The sequence below is a fragment of the Schistocerca piceifrons genome, unplaced genomic scaffold, assembly GCF_021461385.2.
Source record: "Schistocerca piceifrons isolate TAMUIC-IGC-003096 unplaced genomic scaffold, iqSchPice1.1 HiC_scaffold_1132, whole genome shotgun sequence".
NCBI lineage: Eukaryota > Metazoa > Arthropoda > Insecta > Orthoptera > Acrididae > Schistocerca > Schistocerca piceifrons.
Genome location: NW_025726942.1, coordinates 27,501 through 35,000, shown reverse-complemented (window position 1 = coordinate 35,000; position 7,500 = coordinate 27,501). Strand labels below are relative to the sequence as shown.

At 52.4% G+C, this 7,500-nt stretch overlaps 1 pseudogene; it reads right to left on the bottom strand.

Annotated features, from left to right (window-relative positions):
* LOC124727756 overlaps positions 1 to 7,500 on the bottom strand; it is a 10,502-nt pseudogene that overhangs the window by 2,429 nt on the left and 573 nt on the right.

The window sequence follows — 7,500 nt, the reverse complement described above, 5'->3', positions numbered from 1 at the left end:
GACATAGCCCCATTATAACTAATAACGCATCAATAGGACTGGTGCCGAAGGCACCCACACACCTTATCAACACATTCCTTTGTATGCGTCGAATCTGCATTGCCGGCCTCACCAAGGCTAACCTGTGGGCCCACACACTTGCTCCATACCCGACTACTGGAGCCAACAGACAATTGTGATACATATGAATGGCCTTCACAGGAAGGTGAAAGCGTCGTTGTCCAATTGAGATTAATTTGTTAAACAGAGCCATAGACTTGGTGGCCACTTGCTCAATGTGCTCAATGAAATTCCATCTTTCATCTAAGTGGACACCGAGGTATCTAGCAGATCTTTTCCTAGAGACTGCCACATTGTTTATTCGTACAGTAGGATCTCTATTTAACTTGCCTTTCAGCATCATGTACACCGATTTCTGGGGTGCCACTGTCAGTTTTGATTGTCCACACCAACTAAGCAGTATGGCAATGGCCTCTCGTGAACGCTCTTCAATTGCCATGCGACTATTTCCCTCAACCAATATCACGAGATCATCCGCGTAGGCAACTACCCCCAACACCGAGGCATCCCTCTGCAAGTTGGTCAGCAGAGGTTCCATCATAATATCCCAGAATACTGGGCCCAACACAGATCCCTGGGGACAACCCCGGGATATCCATTTGGATACCACAGTGCCAGGGGCAGTTATCCTGGCAAGCCTTCCATCGCAGTAAGCCCCCAGACAACCATACAGCGGACCAGGACACCCTATCTCCCGAAGACGGGAGAAGAGCGCTGGCCACCACAGGTTATCGAAGGCTCCCGAGATGTCCACCATGATCCCCAGAACGTATGTCGCCCTGGCAGAGTGGACAGTCCGAGCAACCTCATTGATCGCATCCTGTGTGGAGCGACCCTTTCGGAACCCGAACTGCCGATCACTCATGCCATAAAGCATTCGGTGACTGTACAACCTGTCGACTAGTAACTTTTCAAAGGCCTTGCCCAGAACATCCAATAAACAGATCGGTCTATATGATTTTGCTAGCTGTGGGTCCTTCTCGGGACCCTTCTTAATTATAACCACCTCTGCGATCTTCCACTGAGTTGGATATACACCACGTTCCAGACATAGATTGTATATTTTAACAAGCACTGGAGCCAGCTGTGGGGCCAGGAACTGCAAGATCTCAGCTGGTATATGATCTGGTCCTGGGGCCTTGCGCCTTGCAAAAGTATGAAGCGCAGCCACCACCTCCTCAGCAGAGAAGGGGTATACCGCCGCCTCATTAACGTACTGCTGCAGCAGTCCCTGGCGTATTCCCCGCTGCTCCTCAGTGTCCTCATTTTCTGTATCATCAGGCAGCAAAGTGTGCAGTAACACACTTGCTGTCTCCTCCCAAGTCGTAGTGTACCCACCTCCTTCCAATCGCAGGGTGGAGAACATAGTCGGAGACCTAATTTTCTCCCGGACCAGTTTGTAGGGGACACCCCAAGGGTCCATCCCCAACTGGTCCTTGACAAATGTTTCCCAGGATAATCTTCTTGTGGTCTGTACCATGTTGACATACCTCTCTTTTAATCTTCTATATATTCTCAAATGATACTGTCTCTCGTCCTGGGCGAAGCTCCTTTGATAGTTACGCCGCGCCCGCCTGACAGACCGCTTAAGCGCGGTCAGTTCTGGGGACCACGGAGTAGCCTGCTTGCGAACATACCTCGCAACACGTGGAACAGAAACAGCAATAGCTGCTTCGATAGAAACCAATAGGTCTCCTACTGCACCGTCCACATCTGCAATTTCCATATCCAGCTCTGGTGGTCGAAACTCCTGCGCCAGCCTTTCCCAATTCGTTTTAGCGTAATTGTATCTCTCAACCAAGTCCCCAAGATCTTCTGTAACCTCTGTCTCATAGTTGAAAAATATACAATTGTGGTCACTGATCGTGACGTTCTCAGAAACACACCACTGGAGCACATGAGGCGCAGCACTCAGAGTCGCTAGTGTTACATCAATGTTTGAGACCGCGCCAGCCCTTCCAGAGAAGGTAGGCGGGTGCCCAGGTTGATTTAAGACAATCAGATTCGCTTCCATTATTAGGTCCTCCAACTCCGAGCCCCGATCGTCCCGCTCCAGGCTGTGCCACATCGGGGACTTGGCATTTGCATCCATACAAATTATTACTGACTGACCTGCTAAGGTCCTAAGTATCCATCTTAACTGGTCCAAAAAAGTAACAATGTCCTGTCGAAATTGACAATATACATTTACAATGTATAATATATGTGTTAACATGTTTGTTTGGACCACAGTTATATGTTCATTACAAAACTGATTTAGAACAGTTAATCTGATGAGCTTGTTTAAAACCACAACCGCACACATGGGGTTCTCACCAGAGAATGCCACTTGCGCGGCCGCCGGAAAACCAGGGATTCGACCAGCGCAGGAGGCTGGTTCCTGTATCATAATAATGTCCAGTTGTTCTTCTTCCGCCACTTTACGCAATTCCTGCGTAACCATGTGGCTACGCATAGCGTTGATTTGCAACATCCTGAATCTCCCCATTACCCAGGGGGATAGTAGACGTGCAAACGACTGGCGGGCCAAGGCTTCGAGAGATCAATGACGTTACGCCCATACATTTTGACCATGTCCTTAAAGATCTTATCAAGATCAAATATGCGACCGCGCCTATCAAAAACTTTAATGACTAATTCCTGTAATTGCTCCAACTCAGGCGGAATGTTAGCGGCGGACAACTGAATGCAATCTACATCCTCCAGAGCTGGATAAGTAATGTCTTCACCATTAGGGTGTCCCTTCCTGACCAGCTGCCTCAGTGCCGTAGTAAGTAATGAAGGCTCCTCCAGCCTTGACAGCCGAACCAACTCCTCCAAATCTTTGTATATATTTTTTGGATCAACTTGTCTATAACTGATCCCTTCACCAGATTTTTCATGTCTGTCTACTTCCACTACACTACTTATATTTACACTATTTACAATTACACTTCCGTCACCATTGTTACCAATTTGCACTACACTACTTGCATCTACACTATTTACAGTTCCATCTCCATCACAACTGCCACCACCTCCTGTTACCAGGGCAGTAACACGTGATGCATCTTCATCCTCCTTTGGACCCATCGTTGATTCCATTTCCGCAGAGGTCGACGGCTGAATCGAAAGGCGGTTAACACCCGCCTCCAAATCATCTACCGTCTGAACTCCAACTTCCACGGTCAAACAGCCAGCTGACCCGGAGAAGCACTCTGGATCAGCCAACGAACCTGTGGAAAGAGCTTTAGATATTAATTTACCCCTCTCTGCATCTCGTTTGATTTTACTCGGAGATTTTCTTTTAACAGTCTTAATGGTCGCCATAATCGGTTCTCTGTATTATTCTATCCAGAAACATTTTGTAAGTGGGGCAGTCTTTGACTCCCCCACACTTACGCCCTCTCTTACTGCAGGGTATACATATGGATGGGCGATCCTTGCTTCTACAATCTCTTTTGTCATGCCCAGTCTGCCCACAATGGGCACAGATAACTTCAGTTACAGTACAGAACTTGTTAGTATGATTCAGATCATAACATTTAGTACATCTGGATACTGCTAAGTAATCTTTAACATTAAGAGCTGAATATCCCACATATAGTCTACCTATTCTTGTCAACAATTTCCACAACTCGGGAGAAACCTCCACCACATGGTGAACTGTCAGTTTTTCCCGAGGACCAACTTTAAACTTCAACTTAAATTGTTCATCAAACTCAACTCGAGTCATTGATACATCAAAATTCTGACTGTATATCGCGTCCAACAGATCATCCGCACTTAGATGAGTTGGTACATCGTACATACACATCAATGGTCGACGTTTCCGCGGAGGTTCACATTTAACTTTCTCCGTTAACTGGGAATTGGAAAGTATCTTATTACTGTCCTCTTGAGTTGCAGTTTCGACTATCAACACATTTTTAGCCGTTCTGACACTATTAATTTTAATTTTGTCTCGCTTCGGATTCACGCATTTCTCAAAAACGGATTTCACCGCCCGTATGTCCTCACCAGATTTAGGCTTTATAAACACAGTAGGTACCGTTTTTTGAATATTTTTCTGGATAGTTTCTTTTGCCGTCGGCGCTTTGCCCACAGGGGCAGCTGCGACTGCGGCATAAGTTTTCGCACTGACTGGCTGGCTTCTCAGACGTTCATTCTCGCGCTCTAGTTCCATAACCCTTCCCTCTAGTTGGGAGTGAGCTATCGCCCAACCCGACACAAAGTCTCTAATATTATTTATGGCATAATTGCCGATCTTTCCATTCTTAATACTCGAATCGAGTAACTTCAAAAATTTTGCATGTCGCTCAGCGACAGACAAGCTCTCTTCGATCTCGCATCGAGGCACATCGTCACTCTCTATGTTTTCAGCCATATTTGACATTTAGAGAGTGAAAAAGTGGAGGCCCGTCTCTTTCCCCGGACCGGCCTCTCTGGCATGGGGGGAGGCTAAATGCAGCTCGCTCACCGGTCCCGCCCCTTGACCAAGAGCTTTCAACAACTGAGCTGCTAGGTTTAGCACGCCGTGGGAACAGCGCACTAGTCCTCTTCGACTGCTGCATCATCGAAGTTTTCTCCCGCTCCCTTACCGACGAATGCCTCCCGCATTCCGGGAGAGCGGATTCACCCTCCGTCCTTCGCCCCCTACTAGGCCGAGTTTCCACCAAAAGGCTAAAGACCCGGTCCTACTCAGGTGCCGGGCCGGTCCCCCAGACGTTCGGGGGTCTGGACCCATCTAACCTAACCGGGGACGTGTCACCACGCCCCGGCTTGGCGGATCATGCCCCGGAATTCCAGGGGCAAGGCGGGTGACCTTCGCCGACTTGGGCCAGGATCCCGCCGCGACAAATGCAGCAGCCGGAACCGGCGTACAAGATATTCAGTACGCCGTCGCGCCCCTGCCCTTCGGTCGCCCGAAGGCTTAACAGCTGCACCCCGAGAAGGCGAGCAGGAGCACTTGAGAAGGAGAGGCTAAGATGTTCGAGTCGCATCCTTCCCCTGCTGCCTATTGCCAACCATGAGCCCACGCAAATCGGGGCACACAGCATGAGACAGCCGCAGCTAGTAGATAGGGACAGCGGGAATCTCGTTAATCCATTCATGCGCGTCACTAATTAGATGACGAGGCATTTGGCTACCTTAAGAGAGTCATAGTTACTCCCGCCGTTTACCCGCGCTTGCTTGAATTTCTTCACGTTGACATTCAGAGCACTGGGCAGAAATCACATTGCGTCAACACCCGCTAGGGCCATCGCAATGCTTTGTTTTAATTAGACAGTCGGATTCCCCCAGTCCGTGCCAGTTCTGAGTTGATCGTTGAATGGCGGCCGAAGAGAATCCGCGCACCCGCGCGCCCCCGGAGGAGCACGCTAAGGCGGACGCGGCCTCGCAGCAAGGAAGATCCGTGGGAGGCCAAGGCACGGGACCGAGCTCGGATCCTGCACGCAGGTTGAAGCACCGGGGCGCGAACGCCGCGCAGGCGCGCGCATCCTGCACCGCCGACCAGCACGAGGCCGACCAACGGCGAGAGCAGACCACGCCCGCGCTAAACGCCCGCACTTACCGGCACCCCTACGGCACTCACCTCGCCCAGGCCCGGCACGTTAGCGCTGACCCACTTCCCGACCAAGCCCGACACGCCCCGATCCTCAGAGCCAATCCTTATCCCGAAGTTACGGATCCAATTTGCCGACTTCCCTTACCTACATTATTCTATCGACTAGAGGCTCTTCACCTTGGAGACCTGCTGCGGATATGGGTACGAACCGGCGCGACACCTCCACGTGGCCCTCTCCCGGATTTTCAAGGTCCGAGGGGAAGATCGGGACACCGCCGCAACTGCGGTGCTCTTCGCGTTCCAAACCCTATCTCCCTGCTAGAGGATTCCAGGGAACTCGAACGCTCATGCAGAAAAGAAAACTCTTCCCCGATCTCCCGACGGCGTCTCCGGGTCCTTTTGGGTTACCCCGACGAGCATCTCTAAAAGAGGGGCCCGACTTGTATCGGTTCCGCTGCCGGGTTCCGGAATAGGAACCGGATTCCCTTTCGCCCAACGGGGGCCAGCACAAAGCGCATCATGCTATGACGGCCCCCATCAACATCGGATTTCTCCTAGGGCTTAGGATCGACTGACTCGTGTGCAACGGCTGTTCACACGAAACCCTTCTCCGCGTCAGCCCTCCAGGGCCTCGCTGGAGTATTTGCTACTACCACCAAGATCTGCACCGACGGCGGCTCCAGGCAGGCTCACGCCCAGACCCTTCTGCGCCCACCGCCGCGACCCTCCTACTCGTCAGGGCTTCGCGGCCGGCCGCAAGGACCGGCCATGACTGCCAGACTGACGGCCGAGTATAGGCACGACGCTTCAGCGCCATCCATTTTCAGGGCTAGTTGCTTCGGCAGGTGAGTTGTTACACACTCCTTAGCGGATTCCGACTTCCATGGCCACCGTCCTGCTGTCTTAAGCAACCAACGCCTTTCATGGTTTCCCATGAGCGTCGATTCGGGCGCCTTAACTCGGCGTTTGGTTCATCCCACAGCGCCAGTTCTGCTTACCAAAAGTGGCCCACTTGGCACTCCGATCCGAGTCGTTTGCTCGCGGCTTCAGCATATCAAGCAAGCCGGAGATCTCACCCATTTAAAGTTTGAGAATAGGTTGAGGTCGTTTCGGCCCCAAGGCCTCTAATCATTCGCTTTACCGGATGAGACTCGTACGAGCACCAGCTATCCTGAGGGAAACTTCGGAGGGAACCAGCTACTAGATGGTTCGATTAGTCTTTCGCCCCTATACCCAGCTCCGACGATCGATTTGCACGTCAGAATCGCTACGGACCTCCATCAGGGTTTCCCCTGACTTCGTCCTGGCCAGGCATAGTTCACCATCTTTCGGGTCCCAACGTGTACGCTCTAGGTGCGCCTCACCTCGCAATGAGGACGAGACGCCCCGGGAGTGCGGAGGCCGCCGCCCCGTGAAGGGCGGGGAAGCCCCATCCTCCCTCGGCCCGCGCAAGGCGAGACCTTCACTTTCATTACGCCTTTAGGTTTCGTACAGCCCAATGACTCGCGCACATGTTAGACTCCTTGGTCCGTGTTTCAAGACGGGTCGTGAAATTGTCCAAAGCTGAAGCGCCGCTGACGGGAGCGATTATTCCGCCCGAGAGCATCCCGAGCCAACAGCGGCGCGGGTCCGGGGCCGGGCCAGGTAGGTCCGTCATCCGGGAAGAACCGCGCGCGCTTGCCGGGAGCCCGAGCGCCCAAAGGGGCGAATCGACTCCTCCAGATATACCGCCGGGCAGCCAGCCAGGACACCGGGGCTCTGCCCAACAGACGCGAACCGAGGCCCGCGGAAGGACAGGCTGCGCACCCGGGCCGTAGGCCGGCACCCAGCGGGTCGCGACGTCCTACTAGGGGAGAAGTGCGGCCCACCGCACACCGGAACGGCCCCACCCC